Here is a 20,648-nt window from a genome sequence, read left to right as displayed (position 1 = left end):
CTTTCAAACTCCAGTGGATGCATCCAAGAGCAGCTTGGGGTTAGTATCTTGCCTGAGGATACTTGGTATGCAGACAGGCATGAAACCAACCTTCTGATTAGTAGATGACCGTTTTTACCTCCTTAGCTACAGCTACCCCACCCATATCACCATATACCTCTCCTAGTGAATCTGTAAAACATGCAAAACTTAAGGATTTAGCTTTATCCACATTGTGCAACGAGCAGCACCTCCAGTTCAAACGGCGCACGCTCATCCTGTCAGCTGCACAGCTCTGCGACATCAGCAGAGCCTCGGGCCGCTGTGACGTGCTGCAGCTTCAAAGCTGCTGCTCGTCTGGCGCACGCCAAAACCAGTTACAGTGGTGGAGAGCAGACCTCTGCCACACAAAGGAAGCTTTGCTTTAATGTTATCAGAGACTGATCCACGTCTGTACAGCGCTGTAATGATGCTGTATTTCCCTGCCTGGCTGACAATGGCCTTATGGCTTTTATAAAGCGGGCCCTAATACAACTATACACCATTAGAGAGCCACTTTTATTACGTTTCCAGCTCTGGAGAAGCCCATTCATCTCCAGCGAGATGGATTGCTCTTGTTTTTTGTGATCATCAAGATGAATGTGTTTTTGTTTCCCCTTGGCGTTGATGGGGCCTGCTGAGCGTCTCTGCAGAATCAGAAAAGCATAAAACACAGACATAAAACACAGATTATCTTTCATATATTTGTCAAAGAAATTGCAATAAAAGACTTTTTACTGCATTTACCTCGAGGAACATCTTTTGCCCATCTCAGATTTGATGCAAATCTTTCCTAATCTCAGCCTCTTTTTTTTTTTTATAGATTTTGGAAGAATACGACTTTGAATCCATGTGTCAGTACTTTATCTTGCACTTGATGCTACCTCATGCTTTTATGTATATGAATCTGTGTTACATTAAAGAGTTTTTAATCTTGTGTTCATTTATTTTAAAGCAGCACATTGAAGTAGAACTCCTAATTTGATTGTTTTGCCATATACAGTGAGAATAAAGGCTTTGTTCCTTCTGATTCTGCAGTGTTCTGTAGCATATGAGGTGACTTTATACAAATTGAGATCATGTTCAATTAAAGATGTGTTTTGAACCTATTCTTACGATATTGAATTATATAGTTATGTTCTCAGCAAGAGCAAAAGCATAGCAGGAAATATGAAATAAAAACAGACTTCTGCACAGTCCCACTGAGTAGATCAAAAAAATGTAAATATAAAAATCTACACCTGCACAGTGGTGTTTGCTTTTTTCAAAATCATCTTTGCTTAATAAGAAAATGAATGAACTGATAATGATTAACTCCTATACATATAAACAATCTGTACATAACTACTAATGATGTCATTGGTGCAATGATTGAATGAAAAAAAAAAAGTCCTCTTCTATAATTTCTAACCTGGGAGTCTCTGATTACTCATAGTAGCCCTGACTAACTATGACAAAGACAACACATCCTCTTCCTCAGTCCCTGCTTTGATAGTGAAAGTGTTTCCAGTCTGTTTAACGCTCCCTCGGACATCTGAGGACACGCTGACAGTTATGGCATTCAGTTCTTTATCCACAGCAGTAAGCAACAGGTCCGTCTGCGTGGACCATAAACTCTTTATCAAGACCAAAGCGGCGGGCTTGGACATTCCTCTGCTCCGACTAGCTGTGTTTTGTTTATTTGAAACAGAGTTGTAAAAGATGTTCCAAACCGACCTGGTGCGGGTCAGACTGCTGCAGAGGCTTTGATGAGCAACTGTAACTGCAGACCGCCCTTATACAGCCCCCAATCCCCAGCTATGGACTCTCTGAAAAAGCCAAAAGCCCAAATCTAAATGGGGGCTTTGATGTGGCTGGATGGTGCCTGTTGTTATTGTTTGTATCAGGGCTTATCACCACTGGACACCCCACCACCGCCACCGCCACCTTGCGTGCATCACGAAGGTTGTGAAAGGCTGAAGCACTTCTTTTTTTGCATGTTATTTCATCCATTAAAAATACTGAATTTTGTTTGAAGCCAAAACTGATCTTTTCCTCTTCTTTTCTTTTTCTCCTCTCTGCTCCTCAGTACAGCCAGACTCTCCCTGATAAGGATGATGGATGGGGCAGAACTCTGGCTCCAGCCAAGCCCAGCAGCTTCCTGGGAGCTGAGAGATACTGAGTGGGAGGTGGAGGGGACTGTGTTGGGCAGGGAGTCGGGGAGCAGCGAAGGTGGGGGGGGGGGGAGTGAGTTGCTTGGCTGTGCCCTGTGCTGTCCATATGGTAATACTCCCAAATGAAATAATACCATACAGGGTGTGTCTTTCGCTTGTTTTCAGATTAGTGGCTATCGACGAGGTTAAAGCGGCCAGGAGGATCAGCCTTATTACCTCTACCTCACCGCCTGATTCTGAACCAGAGTGTGGTGATCTCTAGTAAAAAACAAAAAACAATAGAAGCAAATAAGTGCTGCATACTTAATGAAAAATACTTCTGACTTTTGTGCAATTTTGTGTTTTCTGCTCACTTTTGGGGCTCAAAAGGTGTCTTGGAGCACCTCTCCATGCTCCCAGACACCAGAATTTCTTCAGTAATACCATTCAAAGGTTCTCATTTTTTATCTTAAAAATCATTCATCAAAAATTTTCTGAGGGGGCTAAAAAAATGGGAAACTCCCTTTTTACAGTTAGTTTTAAATATGCATGTGAATGAAGTGAACTTCCTATTGTGTGGAAGAAGAAGAATGTGACCACCCCCACTGTTGTAGAATTGTAGATATCATATCTACACTCGTATATTATGTGTCTGTAAACACGGAAGCATATAACTGGCTGATAATGATGAGGCAGGCTGAACTGATCGGGTGTCGGTTTGTAGCTTCATCAGCTTCGTTCGTCTGTTGCTTCTTCACCAGCAATGTAAACATGCCGCTGGGGACACAAAAGACTTTTTGAATAAATTGATATTTTAAGAATGGAAGCAATTCAAGAAAGTGTCAGTTCGCTCAGCATAAGGGCATCAACTTATGTGTTAGTGTAACACATTTCAAAATAATGCATAACTGTAATCGTATTCTATTTGTATATAATGCAGTAATGTGATGACTTTCTGTACTAGATTCATTTATTACATTACAGTTACCTAGGTAACTGGGTCTTCAATTATTTGCATGATGGATGCAAAGAAAGGGAAAAAATAAGTATTTATTTTCCTTCCTGCGTAAATCAGCTGATTTCAGTTCGGTTTCAGTTTTCAGGAAAGGAGATATAGATTATAACATGATGGTAAAGTGCAGACTGCAGCCAGGAGACAAACATACTGTATTGCCAACACAACTTCAGCTCCTTCCAGGCATCTGCATAAACAGCATCCCAACACAAAGCTAGAGACTGTGGAAGTTCTCAGTCATCCAGGTCATGGTAGTCTTAAGAGCTTGAAAAGGGGCGAGTGGACCACCTGGGACTCTGCACCACATTTATACTGATAAGTGATACTTGTGTACATTTTTTAATAAGACTCCTCCTCGTAATCATTTAACATGGCTCCTCTTGTCTGCTTATGAAGCAATAAAATATACTCTGTTGGGGAAAGTTTCTTCTAAAATGATGGGTTAACTTTTACTACATCATATTTTTTATAACTTTTTGCTTTCCACGTGGTATTACATGGAGGATCAAAATCAGACAGTACTTTTCTGCATTCATAATTCCATCAGTTTTAACCAAATCTCCAAAAACACAGACTGAAATAAAGCACCAAACTGTCAGTTTGTGTTAATCACTTCTGTCCTGACCTCCTCCGTACATACTGAGAATTATTTGAGCCACATCACTCCAGAAAACTCCAGAAGTCCAGTTCTTGTGCTGCCTTTTCTCCCTGTTTCTCTTTTTTTAAGAATGGCAGCTTGATTTGATTTGATTTGATTTTAATTTCCTCAAATTGTTTAAGAAGATGGTCCATGCCATGCTGGGATATGCCAAGTTTTCAACTAACAGGTCTTTGATAAGCATGTCATTAGTGTAAAAAAATATTATTTGATGTCCGTCAGGCTGTTTTCATTGAGACCACTTAAAAAATTGCAAGAAAGTCTCACTCCTTGGAAGCAAAATATAAAGAAATGAGGGCTGACTGAAGATGTTTGCACAGAACTGTAGGGCCTGGAACCTTTCACACCCGTAGACCCTTAAACTTTCACATTATTCCCTCACAGTACCATAATGCACAATTCTGCCTTTACCATCGATTATACATAAGTAAATAAATATGAAGTCCTACAAGGTTTTACTTGCAAGTGGTTGTTGCCCTCCAATCTGACTAACAGCAACATAATTTGGGAGAATGACGTGCCCTCATGGTGTGACTATCCTGGGTTTTTTTACCCACAATAACCACACAGAAAGCAAATATTTAAATACAGAATTTTAAACGGTGGCTTTTGCCATAAAGACAGGGATGGAAGAAACAGTATCTCTAATATTCTCTATAGCTGCTTATTTGTAACTATACGAGCTGCAGCTTCCCACCAGCCGGTTATTTGTTTATAGGTTTTCTGCCTTCCTGCTAAATTACTGAGTAAAGTCCATATCATGGCTTGTTTACTATAACCACCAGGTCAGATCTTTTGTTTGTGGAAACTTAATTGACCAAAATAAGACTTCAACCTCTACAGCAGTGCTCTATCTTCTACTGTAACTGTGGCATGTAACCTCTCGGCCACACACCACCGTCCTACTGGAAAATTGTGATTACATTAATGATTTGTTTGGGTTTCAGGAAGACAGAGGGAGAAAGTGAAGCAAATATACTGTTACATAAAAACTCCAAACCCTGTTTATATCTGAAGGAAAGACAGGCATTTGTTTCCATTATGAATCAAACAAGATAGTGTTTCCCTTAAGCGTGCTTTTATAAAATGAAGCCCGAGGAATTTTTTCCGCAACTCTATCTATGTCGCTGGGATTAGGGATGAGCTGACCCTCCGTCATATCTTGACAGGATCAGAAACAATGACAGGGATGACAGCCAGGAGGTTGGCAACCCCGATCTTAAACCAAATATATTTTGGGAAAACAAAGTAAAATTGTGTCCTCGTGCTTTTCCTTTCGACACACGCAACTACGCTCTGTCACACTTGTGATAGACCCTGCGATACAGCCAAGGGACAAGTTTCATTTTCCAGAATTCCTTCATTTCCCCATAAGGTGTGCACTCATGGCTCGCAATGATGATTTAGGGCTGTTTATCGCTGCTAGCTTAAACATTTACTTTTCAGCACAAGGTGAAGCTGAGAAGAAAAATGTCTCTCTGCAGGTTTCAATCTCTGCAGGACTTAGCACCATCTACCCCCCCCCCCCCCTCCCGTAACCCCCCCCCCCCCCCCCCTCACTGACGTTTACAAGGCAAGCAAGTTGTGATGGCACCCGAGGAATCATGGGAGACGAGGCTTAGGTTGACTGTCAGTGTATCTGAAGGCGTTTTAGTATTTTTGGAAGTTAATTCACGGAAGTGCATTGCGTTCAGTTCCACTGCTACTCTGTCTGTCTCAATTTTTCATCGCAACACATTGTTTTGATCCAGTTCCTCTTTTTAATGACCCATAATCCTTTACTGTAAAATGGCTGGAAGGAGATCCAAAAGCCCCCGCTGGGTGACTTATTATCAGTTTATGCTTTAGGACAGTAAGTAAATAAATGAACATCTCCCCACTCGTCCTGAACCTTCACCCTTTTATGTCCTCCTTCTGAGATTCTTCACTCCTTCTTGGCCATTTTATTGCTTCTTTCGTCTCCTTTTTTAAACATTCTTGCTTCGCTCCCCCTCATTTGTCTCTGTTCACTTCCCCCCTTTTTGGCTTTTTTTTTTTTTTACTCCACTCTACCTCCACTGTTAAGCCTTGATAATATGCAACACCTTGAGCTTCTTAAGGACCAGCAATTTCAAAGAAACTACTCCAGAGTCACTGCAGGATATTAAGTGCTGAGGTGTGTTTGTAAGTGAGGGGACACATGGCTTTCCTCGACTCCGCTTGGGTTCAAACACGGGGTTTGGTGGAGGAGATGTGGTCAAAAAAATTAACTAGATTTGGCAAAAGCTCTTGACAGTGATATGTTTGCTATATACAGAATACAAGTGATGGGTAAGATAATGTGGGTGTGTGTGTGGAGGTTCCACTAATGGGGGTTGAGCTGAGACACATGAAGACATGGAGGAAAAGGGTAAAGCGTGATTAGTGGCTGCCTTAATGGTATAATGTGCCTATTTTCAGTCTTCCGAGAGAGACAGAGTGGAAGAGAGTGAGAGCTTACATCTAATTCATACTGATTGGTACCTTGTAAAAAAAATATTTGCCTCAGTTTCCCATTGGTAAACCTTTTTAGGAGTTACGGTTAAGATTTTTACATTAGTTTACATTACATTATATTTTTTTTAAAAGTAGCAGCTTTAGTAGCGCTGTGAAACTGGATATAAGTTATTAGATAAATAGTAAACTCCATAGAATTTAGGTTTTAATTAGTAATAATCAAGGTGAAGTGTATTTAAGTTTTTTAGTGACTGACATAGCCTGTGGATGGTGCTACAGCAAAAGCTGAGTAACATTTAGGGCTTTAATGTAGATACAGCTTAAATCTCTACTCACATAAATTAGCATTACCACAAGGCCTTCCGTGATGTATAAAACACCCCACAACATCTGGCAGGATAACCTTGTGTTTTCAAATGTCTCTAGATACTTATTTAGGCGGTTATTATGAAGCATTATCCACATTATCCATAACTTTCAGTGATAACTGGGACATAAAACCCAGCTTTGGTGGGTGGCATACGCCAGTGTACTCCTAGTGCCGGTCCCAACCCTGGGAAATTGAGTCAGGATTAGTATCTGGCGTAAAATCTTGGCCAAATTTGACATGATGTTATCCAACAAGCTCAAAGTGGAAACTGTGCCACTATTGGCCAAAGTCAAAGGAAGAGGGGGGGAGCAAGAGAGAAGGAAGTAGGAATGTAGGAACTATGACCAATAAAGACAGAATTATAAGGTTGATATGGTAAAAGCTGATATGATGAGTTGCGTTCATTATATCAGGAAAAGAGGGAAAGCACGGAGAAGATTCATAAGACAGGATGCTAGACACAGGGTAAGGTGTAGATGATCCACTGTGGTGACCCCTAAAGGGAGCAAATGAAAGAAGAAGAAGGCCACTGGGCATAAAACTTGCATGTATAGAATCACCAGTTAAATGATGAATAATAAATTAACATCCAGCTTCAGTTCAGGATCCTTTCAGAGCTACTTGTTTCTGTCTGTGTTTCTCTGGTTAGCATAATACTCCTTACCACATGTGACCACACGTACCATCCATTTAATCACCCTCTGCTCTTCTGGTCTTGTTCTTTCTGTGCTGTGCAACTACAGTACGCCTCCATTCACCATGCTTTCCAAAATTTCCAAACATGTAACTTGCATCGCTCTTGAGTGGGAAGCAGAAGTGAGATGTGGAGAAAACAGCAAAAACAGACTACTCCTATTATATTTAAACCAAGAATCGTTAAACATGGTGCCTTACTTTAACCAAAGAGATTCTGTAGAATAAACCTAACCAGAGATTCATAATGTGAACTCTGGTCTCACAGTTAAGCGCCTTCATGCACACCTTCATTGCAAAAAGACATAAATTTACATCTGCCTCAAATTTTAGAAAACAAACTATCAGATTTTTTATGAGACAATGCTGCTTTTAATCTGACTTTAGTGTAAAATGTGGCTGTGTGTTACTGTCTGAGCTGCCTGATTTGGTTTTGCTTTGCCTCCCTGATGACTCAAGTGAAGATGCATTACATTTACTGTCCATAGCTGAAGTAGTCGTTGGTGGTTCGGACAATCAAACTACAGTCCTGCCTAAGTGCATCTTGAGGGCATTTCCAACCATGCTGGTAAGAGCTATCTGATTACGTTCCAATCAAAAGGACAATATTTGACCCATAATTGATGGACTAATATATTAACCCAAGCATTACTCCTCCACTGTCAGGCCCAGGTTTTCTCTCTGTATGGGTGTGTGTGGGAGAACAGTGACAGACATGGCGTCCGCTGACAGCCCAGCTCGGCCTTATCTGCTCTGCAGGAGTGACATTAGAGAACCAAGAGGGGGGTAGAAGGGAGGGGGACAGGGGCCAGATAGAGAGGCACTGTAGAGGTGTGTGTGTTTCTCTTTTCAACGCACACTCTTAACAGCGTACTTCACTTTTATTTCTCCTCTTATGAGGCCCGGCCTCTTTCTGACACTGTGACCCCTTCAAATCTTCGCTGTTTTTAAACCAACATTACTACAATACTGGGGAAAACGCTCAGTTGAGCTGCCATAAAATAAAGTGTGAAGCACCTAAAAAGATAAGAGCACATTTATTCACAAAATATTTCTTGGAATTTTTCTTCCCAACACAAACAAGAATGTAGTCAGAAGCCAAGAGACTTAGAGATTAAAGCCAACTCTGGGAAGCGGCAATCACAGTAATTTTAGAAGAAGCATTTTATTAAGTAGCCTAAAAACTGAAATGACAAAATCAAGTGGTTTCCTCCTGGAGTGAATGAGGTGTCTGTTAATGTGTCCTAAACATAAACTGTATATGAAAGATGGGCACAGCCTGTGGGACCACAAAAACCCCCCCTAAATATTTGATTTTGGCCCAGGCGTGATCAAACAAATGAGAGGATGTTTTGCTAAGTATTCAGCTGATGCTAACTTGGTTACTAAGCTGCATTCACAAACTGTAGTAGCAGTACTTAGTAGCAGTACTAAGTAGCATATTGCTAAATGCTGGATTGTCTGCACAGAAAGCCATAGAAATAATCACACTCCATTAAACTCCATTAAAACACCCGAAAGGGCAATGACAACACACATGCGGTTGAGAGTTTAGTGCCATGACATTAGCAGAGGTGAGAGCTAGCAAAGAGACTCATGCGATGTATAGGCCAGGTGTTGAAGGGAGAACTATCCTTAAAGGTGAAAAACCATTCTTTATACCAGGCTGTAAAGTTTACTTGGACATCAGAAGGTATTGTCTCACTTTTGGGGCCAACCTCAAGCAACCATCAGAGGAACTGATCAAGCTGTTGACACTTCTGCATTAGCTTGGGATCTGTACTACAAAGTGAATTCCACATACCCCGGGTATCTTCCTGTTATCTGGATTCACTAACTCTAAGTGGATAAGCAATCACGTGAAGCTGGTTATCAACTCGATAAGTTAACCCAGGGTTTCCCTTGCACCTTCACATGAAAGGTGTGGCACTGGCAGCATGTGACCAATCACAATTATGGGCAAGTGTACTGGCAACAGAGGGTCTGATTTACAAAGAAAGAGAAAACCATAACATTAGAAAAATACGAAGAGGTTAAAGACATTAATACAGACAAGAAGTAACAAAGCTGTGGCACACAAAGAAGCGTATGAGAAGAAAGCATTTTGGTCGATAAGACTGGAAAAGAGCTACAATGTTAACAAAGTTTAGTCTGTTTGAAGCCTGAAGACAAAGCCAGTAAAACTGATGACTGTCTAAGTTAAAAGATTTATCAATATCACAACTCCGTCATTAAGATATAAGAAAGTCTGAAGTTTGTATCCTTTCAGCTCTAGCTTTGGCGATGTTTAATGTTCTGAGAGGAAAAAAAAAATTCAAATGTAAGTTCTGTCTATGTGGAAAAGACGGCAAGTATTCAAACATAAGAGGGCCTTATTATTGTACCTGCTGCATGGTTGTATGTATAATACCAGCCATTCACAATATAGGAAAAATAGCTGTGGAGCAAACAAGGACAGAGCAGAGGTTGTGGAGAGGCTGAATGATATGAGGGTTAGTGGAGGTGATGTAGGACGGAGAGATGACAAGGGCAGGAGGAATGAGGAGGGGCACCACAGGGAGAGGAGATGAAGTAAGAGAGTTGTGGGAATAAGATGAGAGCAAATGGCTGAGAATGAGTCATGAGACTGAGTGTAGGAATCTTTGGATGTGTATATATGCATATCAGTGCGCCTCAACAGGGCAGCAGGTGAATGTACCAAAACAACGCCTCTGGTAAAAACCTGACTTGTTACCCCCTCATTCTACTGAAAGTACCCTTAAGTATTTGTTCAAATATAACTATAATATACATACAAATAATAATGTAATATAAATTGTATAAATTAAACACATTGTATAAATACATTGAAATTCAATTTAATTACAGGGGAATTGTGCCCTTAGTCCCTTAGTTATTGTATTATTATTGTATTGTAAAGTGTTACTGTAAAGTGTTTTGATTTTTCTTTTAAGATTAGGCTTAATTCATATCTGAAAAGCATCCTCTGTGTCACTGCACAACACTTACCCTTTTGTTATTTTTTAATTTTATGATCAAATCAGAAATAAGAATTTAAAAAAGGGGCCACAGCCTGGATTTAATGTGGGTTCTGATTCAGTCCCAAGTAACATTTTTCAGATTTATGGTAAAGGTTAGATAACTTAGTAGAAATAACAATAAGTGAAAAGTTAAAAAATAAACAGCAAGTAATGAGCTGAAAATTTCATCAGTGTAAGTCACACATGCTACACAGTACAAGCCTGACCACCACTCTGACTTCAACATTTTTGTTATCCATCACGCCAATGGAAAAAAAGTGGCATTAAAAAAAAACATTAAAAAGTGCAGAATCATCTGCTATATACAGAATTTCTTTTCATTAAGCAAAGGTTAATCAGGTTATATTTGTCAAGTACTTTGGTTTTTGGTCATATCACTACAAAACCAGTCACACACTCCTCAGCCCCAGCTAGACTTCTTGTGCAAATGACATCATTGAGAGCAGTGCAAGACATGGGGGGCAGCCAACACAGAACAAGGCAACCAGTTATTTGGCTGACACAAATAACAAAGAAGCACAACTCCCTTTGGGCAGGGGAAAAAAACAAGAACCCAAAACCATAAAAATGATAAGACTGCAAACAGGAAAGCTCAACACCAAATGGCAAGAGGCAAGACCAGACTAAAGGACTCATTACAGCACAAGACAAAGGCAGACACAGTCAACCGCTGGTGAAAACAGCAAGGGCAGAACAGGCAATCATTCAGGTGAGAACCAAAAACAGGAAGTAAAACCAAGAGAAAACTAATCCATCAAAGTAAAACAGGAAGTAACCAAAACATACTGGTAAAAGAAGGCGCTAAAAATTAAATATAACTGAATTTAGACAGGGGAACACAGATGGGACTAGCACATTGACCATGCAGAAGGAAGGGAGGGGAGGCAGGATAAGGAAACACTGATGATCCAGAAACAGAAAAAGTAAAAATAAAATCAAACCTGGAACCAAAATGGTAACCCAACAAAACTGGGACCATCACAGATTGCATGCTACCACGCTAAATTAAGACAGTGAACACTAAAACTAATTTTCTCATTTGTTCCTCCCCTCCCTCCCAACCAGTCACGGCAGATGTTTGCCCGTCCCTGAGCTTGGTCCTGCCCGAGTTTTCTTCCTGTTAAAAGCGAGTTTTTCCTTCCCACTGTTGCCAAGTGCTTACTGATAGAAGGTCATTTGATAGTTGGAGTTTTCTCCCTCTTATTGTTAAGTTGTTTACCTGACAATCTAAATCACTTTAAGGTAACTGTTGTGATTTGGTGTTATATGAATAAAACTGAATTAATTTTAAGCATCTACACAGGCTGACCTGACGATCACTGCAGAGGCTTTCATTTTCTTCACTGTTTGATTCACTCATATTCTACTTATTACTACTGCTGAGCTCCTGGATTTTCCCCATTACATCACTTTCATGTAATAATATTGTACACTCATATGAATGAATAAATAATCTGTCTGAAAATAGTTGTGAAATAATAGGACATTCCAGAGAAATAAGTTATGTCCTTAACAAGACTGCAGTCATGGAGCTGAGGCATTAGTCAGGTGGAAAATGAGTAGCCAAGCATGTACACCAAAGAGTTTATTAATCTTCAAGTTTAAAATTGCAAAGAAAAAGAAAATTTCTCAGAAGATGACTTGAAATGACTGCAAACACGTCAAAAGACAGGTAGCTTTTTAAAAAAGACAAAAAAAAAGATTGTACGTAAAAATACAGTAGCTAAATTAAATGTGAAAACAAGCAGAAAGAGTTGAACTCGAGTGCAAACCACAGAGAGCAGCAGCAGCCACTTGTTTCCATTTATTTCAGCTTCATGTTGTTTGTCTGATGGGCCGGACATCAAAGAGGGAACCAGCGTCTGAGACAGAGCGTTGTTGTTTTTCTTTCATTTTTCTTTCTTTCTTTCATTTTTTTTCTTCCTTGCCTATCTCTTTAACTCAGAGGAACATGGAAGCTGGGTGACCCTGAATGATTTATCAAGACATTTCTCTTTTTTTCCCCCTCCAGTTAAAGTGAATGACTGGTATGTAGAAAGACCCCGGAGAGTAACGGGAGCCCCCCTCACAAGCTATTAGGCCTCCCTCCACCTCCCCCTGTGGAGAGAGGGTGATAAGAGAAAATTGAAAATGAAGAGGAAAGAGAGGGAGACATCTCTGTATCCACAGGCAGACCTCTTGTTCTCCTCCACTATCTCTTCTTCTTTCCCTCCTTTGAGCTTGATTAGCCGCCAAGCTTAAGAGGCTTGTTATCAACTTTGGAGACGATGGAAGTTCATCGGCCGCAGGGCTTGACTGATGGAGACTGGGATGGAGGCTTTTTCTGAGCATGTCTGTGTGGAGGAAATGGCGTATATCTTTTTGACTGATGTGGAGCCTAGGTAAAATGTGGTCAGCTCATTCGTATCCGGGACCGCAGGGACTCCAACATGTCTGCTGGCTGGTTCTCATTCGGTCATGACTTTAGTGCTGATCACAAAAAAACTTTATATTTTGCTCAGGGTCACAGGCTTTTTTTTGTTTATTTAAAAGAATATTTAGAAAAGAAAAAGGAAGTTCATAATAGATGCAAATGCCCACTTTAAGGCTGTAAGAGTCCTCTTATTGAATTTCTCCATGACAATCAGTTAAGTGTTATTTTATCTTATCTCATTCAGAGTGGGGGAGCAAAACTATTCATTCTAAAGCAAGGTGTCCAGATAGGTCCACGGCAGACAAGATCATTTCTCATTACCTTCGTAAAAAACATTTCATGTAAATTTTGGTTGGGTTTGGACAAATAAAAATACTTTTACATCGTTTATGCCCAGCCATCCAGTTCAACACCCTCCCTAGAAGATTAAATGATGGTTTAACGATGTCATACCAACTACCGTCTGTGTGTGTAGGAAACAACAGCTGTTACTTCATCACGGGAGCCCCCTAGTTTCAAACAGTCAAGTTAATGCTGTTGTATTTGTTTTAGATTTACTTTATACTACAGATGTTATATGATACAAACATCAGCGATGGGGACGTTATGTGTAAACTGGTGAAACTGCACTGTGAAAATCTCCATTTCTCACTTACTGTAAAACACCCGAGTATATAGCTTGTCTAATTTAATATGATTAGAAAAAGGTATAGTTTTGGTTTTTAAAACAAAGCTTTGAAGCTCATATCCCTGACTAGTTTTCCATCTTTACTGAAGTCAACAAATACCAGTTACACATCAGTCGCATAGTTTACTGAACTCACCAGGATGTATTTTGGTATGCTTTATCATCTCTTTTTAACTATCTTCACAGTTCAGTTCAGTTTTATTCATATAATGTAATAGCACTGTAGTGCTTTATACTGTAAGGTAAACATCCAACAGTATTAGAGAGAAAACCCAATAATCAGATGATCAATCCTGTATATGAGCACTAAGCGAAAGTGGGAAAGAAGAACCTCCTATTAACAGGAAGAAAACTCCAACACAACCAGTTTCAGGGAGGGGCAAACGTGTCTAAACTGACTGGGGGTGAGGGGAAAGAAGGGTAAAAAACAACTATGGGCGAATGTGAGGAGAATTGAAGCAAGCTAACCTAGCAAGCCAATTAATTTGGTATCTAACGGATCTTCCTGCACAGTGATTAGCTGTTTACGTCCCTTGAATCAGACTGATTGGTTAACATTTTTGGAATTGTGTGGATTTGTGTATGTGCACTTGATTTTGTAAACAATCTGGTAAAATGGGAGAAAAATACGGATCCTAAAATACTTAAGAAAATTCTGAGAAACAGGAGTTTTAGAAGGTTTTTTTGTTTTGTTAAAAAACAACATCCAGCCTGGTAAATCTTGATAGTTTTTAGGCCATCTGAGAAATAAAATGTATATTTCAGGGAAAGGTATTTCATTGTTTTCATTCATAGTTCTTTTTCTCAGAATCTGTACAAGAAACAGAGGTGCAAGGTTGAGACCAGTTCAGGATCCACCGCCAAACTCTAAGAAAGCCTGTGTCCACAGAGAGCCTGATTTAGTTCCGCTTTATGGGCATTATGTGGGACTCAAATAGTAAAATGTTACTCTCAACCAAACCAATCATTTTCTGTCATACTTACCTCAGACTTTGGTGATTATTTAAGGAAAGATATTCCATATTCAGGTTAGTCGCCATGTTCATTTTGAAAATGCCAGTGACTCAGCGTGTCCACTTATGTGTCTGGCTGAAAATTAAGAACAGACAAACCCGTAATCTTTAGTTCAGACTTTAAAACATCATGCATTACTTTGGAAATACTTGCAGTAATATACTCTAGTGTGTTTATTCTCTTTTAATCCCTGTGCATGATAATATTCCTAGTTTCATCTTCCCTATATCATATTCTAACCTGCCTCGAGCCAAAGGATAAAACGTCCTGTGAATAGGATCTTTTTTGAATTTGCATCAACTTAAAATCACAGTGCAAATCTTTTCTGTTATGAGATAAAAGGGTTTTTCAGTGACCGTCCGCAGATATAAGACCTTCATTTGGCCCAATTCAAACTCATATCACTCAAGTTATGAATAAAATATGAGAATCTATGCGATCAGAAGCAGTATCATTTCCAGTGTGTGACCTGATAAACATTGGCTCTTGGTGTTCTTTTGCTCCTCTCTATTTAAGTTCGTCCTGAATCTGGTTGAGGCCTCAGAGGGCGACAGGACCAATGTAAACATTCCCAGCCCTCAAAATCTGTCTGTCTGCTGGGGGTGATGCATCTGTCCGGCCCGTTTGTTTACTGGCCAAAGAATGTTAAGAATATAGGCTTCAGCCTTGTATGCATGTGAGTGTGCAAAAGCATGTCCATGTGACCGTGCACTTAAAATAAAGAGCGTGAGGAGGCCAGGGGGACACATGGGTGGGGCGGGGTCACGAGTTTTGTTTCCTTTTGTATCGTCTTAATGTTTGTAATGATCCAGTGGGATGTGGATCTGGTGAACATTGCACGCTGTTTAGTCTACCAATCACCACGGTGACAAAGAGTCTAGGTTTGGGGGTTGGAGGTGGAGGTGACTGAAGGTGGGGGCTGGTAGGTGGGGGTGGTAAGTGGTGTTGTGGTTCAGGAAGCGTACTCACATATATAAAAATACACCCAATATGCAGCAGCAGAGAGAAGTTGTCCTCCAATTGCGACGTTGTAAGTTTGCTTTTTCACTTCTCCGTCCACAGTAAGTGACATTACATTAAATTTAATGATGACGGCATAAAGACCTGTTTATGAACCAAAGGACTTAGAAATAGGCTTATTCAGTGTATCCTTTCATCCTATATCAAGGTATAAGAAATACAAACACGATAGATGTTTGTGCAAAATTTTCAAGCTACTTTAGCTGTTTTTTAACAGCTGATTAAATTGTTAAGGCTGAGAGGGTGTTTTTGAAATTTGTTTTTAAGATGTTAAAACACGATTAAGACATGAATATCCTCTAACAAACCAGCAATGCAACATGGAGTCTTTAAAACTGATGTGGAGTTCAGGAAACTTCAGAAAACACAACAATGGGCTCGGTTATGTTATGTACAAAATATCACTTCACCGAGGACAATGTGGACTGTGCGACTCCAACGAAAGCCCTCTATAAATGCACACACACACACGCACACACACATTAGCACCCGCAGAGCTGCTCTGGACAGTTTTAACTCCTGCAGACTCAGAAAGGTAATTCTGGTGAGCCTGCACTCTCACGGTAACGGACATTAACTCTCAGATCTCTGGAAACATTAGAGATGTATTGGATGTAATACACATGTAACCAAAGCCTGGATTTGGTTTGAATTACTACTTTTGATTTGTATTATATTAACCTGAATATAGACACTTATTGTCAAAGAGAATAATGGCAAATATGGAATCTCACAGCTTCAGAGGGATTTGAGACTGCCTAACTTTTACACTAGGAGTGAAATATTTCTTTTACTCCCGGGTTAATTAGTGCTTTGTTTTGTCTGGAAATATATTTGTACTCTACTATCGTACTCATATGTAATTAATTTTATTTCATATTTCAAGCACTTTGGTGTACCTCTGGTCTTTAAATGTGCTATATAAATAAAGTATTGATTGACTGATTGAAGCTCAAACTTTGAAAACTTACTAGAAATCTGCATAATAATCAGTCGTTACACTGTGATGCATTGAACATGACCTTCATCAAGTCTGATTGGTGCACTCGATATACAAAACTTGAGGCCAGAGACATTTATGTATATATAAATGCTGATCAGTCTTCTGAGAATCAAATAGAAAAAGAAATGTAAATGGAGAAATTATAGATAAATGTTAATAATTTTCTAGGTTTGTAGGTTGAGTTGCTATCAAATCAATGAATAATAACATGAGTTGATTTAAGCTATTTGAATATAAATTTACTTTTAAACAAAAATTTAAACCAAACCAAATAAAACCATATTACAATCAAGAGAAATCCAGTGAATATCAAACATTTTAATTACAATTTTATGAGCCTGTGACATTCAAAAAGAGTGCAGCTCAAGCTAATATTAAAATGTGTTTATTGTCTTTTTAAACTAAATTAATTAATTAACCATCCCTGGGATGAAACAAGACTTTAAGAAATGCTGTCAGACGCACCAAAAGAGAGAGAGACAGACATCTACACAAGAGTTATAGATCTTATTCACTTCTTCAATGAACCTTGAGATGCACTTAGAGGTTGTTTGCAGCGGCTATATATCAAGGCTAACAACAGTAGATCCTCTTCAGTGCATGAGCTTGACTCCCACTGCTGCCCACTAGTGGACGACAGATTCGGTATAAATGAAAAAGAAGGCCAAAGTTTGCTTCAGTAAATTTAGTGCTACTGTTTAATGACAAAAACATTAATAAATCTGGAATTAAAAACTCTTCTTTTTTTTTTTTGGAATAATGTATTTTGTTTATTTGGTAACAAAACAGTTAGAAAAGAAAAATGTTTTAATTGAAAACAGATTCTGTTACCATTCAGTAGACCTATCCTGTAGTCTTCAGCCCTCAGCATTACCTTTCTGTGTTCACTGAGTGTTAAAGCCCTCGCCCAATCTGAATGACAAGGTTCAGTAATCAAAGAATTAGTTAACCTTACCTCCCTTTCATTGAACTCTCCTCTGCTGCTACACCTCCCACCTCTGCCTTCTCTCATTTATCTCTGTGTCACAGGCAAACGCGTGCATCTACATGTACGTGCACAGCACCGCCACACTTCTAAAATGAATTCAAACAACTTTGCATTAGATGAGAAAATCTGGAAGATTGATATAGCAGGCAGAAGGTTAATATTGAATATTTTATGGCTTCTTCTTTCTTTACTTAATCATTTGTCATTTTTATCTGCTAGTACAATCACCTGTTGCATGATTAGATTTATTTAAAACACATATATCTCTTACTTAGCTGCTATTCTATGAATCGTAATATGAACAATACCCAAAGCCAGCCCACCCCACCAATGTAGCCCCGACCGTTGATTTAACACACTGCTGTTTTCACTCTGAATGGTTAAGGGAGGAGGTCAGGGTGGCCGATCAGGTGCAACGAGTTACTTAAACACTGGAGACAGTTGTCGAGTTTCATGTTACTTTGAGTCGTGTAGATGAACTTACTTAAATTATGATTATACAAACAAACCAAAAGATGTGCACAGATAATGAGCTCGAGGGATCGGTGTGACTAAAACTTCTTTCAAATTTATTGATTTTCTGTAAGAGATGATGTTGGTGAAAGACACTGATCCAAAATTTAAATCCTATGATGTTATAATACAAAATGTAATTCAATACAATTTAAAAAAAATCTGTATCCTGATTACACAGGTGATCTGGTTTCACACAAAAAAAGTCTGCTTTTTTTGTTTATATTTTTTTTATTTTATATTTTTTTATTTATATTGTTTCACAGTTTCTGTTCCTTGTGTTAATCATTACTCCACAATTAATAGTTCAATTTTTTTCATCTGTCTGTGTGTGTCTACAGACTCCAGTACAAACAGCAAATATAATGATGTGCTGTATTATTTAATAGCATAGAATAGCCCTTTATTATCACTGTACATGTACAACAAAATTGTGTTTTTTGTTTTTTTGTAGATTTATGTAAAATGTAACTGATGGCGTGTTCAGACATTAGTATCAGGAGAAAACACTCATCTTTTTTGCTTTTTGGTCATAAACAGGTGACATTTTGCTGGTGTACTCTTTTACTTTGAAAAGGATGTAAACTCACATTTCACGACAGATGGCACATGCTCTGAAGATACAAAAGCTATTTTAAAATAAGAAAGTAGTATAAAAGTATAAAAGATGTGGCTTCCTGTGTAGCTATCAGGGGAACTGCTGGAGCATCGAGTCTCCACCAAAACCCGAGTTGAAATTATCTTGGGACATTTAAGACACCGTGAAAACCACCACACACACATACACAGCCCTCTGATTTTAATGGACACTGAGACATTGAGATAATTCTTGCCCTGCAAGCCCCTTTGCCCCCTGTTACCTCCCCTACACACACTCCGAGACACACACTCCCGCCGCATCATCACCAGCCTCTACCTATCCGTCTCTCCCTATCAGCTGCTCCCTGCTGCCGTTGTTTTGAGAGGTCAGAGCTGTTTGTTTGCTCGGAGGCCCATCGTCTGATAGCACGTCGGACTACGCCTCCCCCTCCTGCCTCATCTTAACCTTAGCTGTTATCAGCCGACTCCCCGGGCAACTCCAACCTTGTCTTTTAAAAGGAACACTTCCCCAGGAAATTATAGAGAGACCCGGGCAGATAGACTAGGTCTCTATCTCTTATGGTGGAAACCCCGGGACAAACTGGATGACACTCGGCAGCTTCGGGCTGATTCCAGTTTGTCCAGGTTCAAATCCGTCTCATGACCTCTGATTGTCATCTCAGGTTCTGCCCTCCAAGGAGTCACTGATTGAGCATAACTGGAGATTATCTGTAGCCTCGGTTTTTTATAGATAACCTAACAAGTAGCCTGTCCAGCCCTGCTGGTTGCTCGGGCAGACAGATTATTACAGCCCATACTTGGATTTCATTGTGACAGCACCCTCTATTTTCCACAGTGACCAGAAAAGGAGGACGTGAGACCAATTTGTCAAGCCACAAAATTACAGTCATACTGCACCAAAGTAATTAAGTAAACAATTAGAATAAATTAATTAATAGATAAAAATTAAATGACAGTAAAAATTCCTGTTTTTTTCTTGATTTGCTAGTGAAATGTTTGTTTGTTTAATGAGCTCACAATAAAAGTTTCTGTGACCTAAAAAAAACCTTACATGACCATCTGAGCAATGAGCTACCAGGACCTTTTCTCCTGTAATTTCACACCTTTATTTCTTACAGTGTAAGTTCAAAAGAGTCCCATTTCTTTCATTTACTACAGCATGACTTCTTTATAGTGTAAGCTGTTCAAATTGCACTTCTTCATCTTATGAGATGAAGAAGATATGTGAGGGAATAAATGTGTAGTTAAACTTCTCAGAGGATTTTCACTCGTCCGGCCCAAGTGCCGGTGCAACAAAAATATTTCAGTCTGTTCCCAATAAAAATTTAAAAAACCAGCAGTTCCAGGAATTTTGTATAATATAAGAAAAGACCAAATCCAAAAAAAACTTTGCAAAGCAAAAGATAATCATCAGCATGTGAGGGCCCGAAGGCATTTGGTTAAAATAGAAACCAGTGCATGCTAAAATAAAAGTAATTTTCTTTAGTTTTGCTCATTTATTCAATATTTCGTAACATAAACAATGACTCTCTGACATAAATCCCCTTCTGGGGCTCAGAAACCTCTCCCTCGCTACAGCGCCAAGTCATCTGGCTCGTCACAACTGGATGTGCAACCATCCGTGTGGCCTTAAGAGAAGAAGGGGAAAAAACTGTGATAAAATTACTTCCCCAACACTGGATCAAACCCTGCAGAAAGGGGAGCACCAGCCACCTGATTAGGGAACACCGAGGAAATGAGAGAAGCAAAGAGGTCCATTCTCTTCAGGAGTGGGAGGGGAAAACTTGGAAGAAAGAATGGGAGGGGATGAACAGAGGGGAGTTGTAAGTGGGATAAGTTGTCTACATGTGTGTGTGTGTGTGTGTGTGTAGGGGGAAGTATAGGGTGTGTGGGGTTAAAGTCACAGATTTTAAATCAGTTCTTTGGCCTTTAACGGGCGCAACAGAAGCCCAGTATGAGAGAGCAGAACAAAGAGGGCAGCACTGCCCTCGACCAATTAACATTCCT

This window comes from Copadichromis virginalis, linkage group LG10 (genome assembly GCF_057382275.1).
Source record: "Copadichromis virginalis isolate Kocher_CV1m ecotype Utaka linkage group LG10, C_Virginalis_male_GT1.1, whole genome shotgun sequence".
NCBI classification, from domain to species: Eukaryota; Metazoa; Chordata; class Actinopteri; order Cichliformes; family Cichlidae; genus Copadichromis; species Copadichromis virginalis.
The sequence above is the reverse complement of the archived record's forward strand: the minus strand, read 5'-3'. Positions refer to the sequence as shown.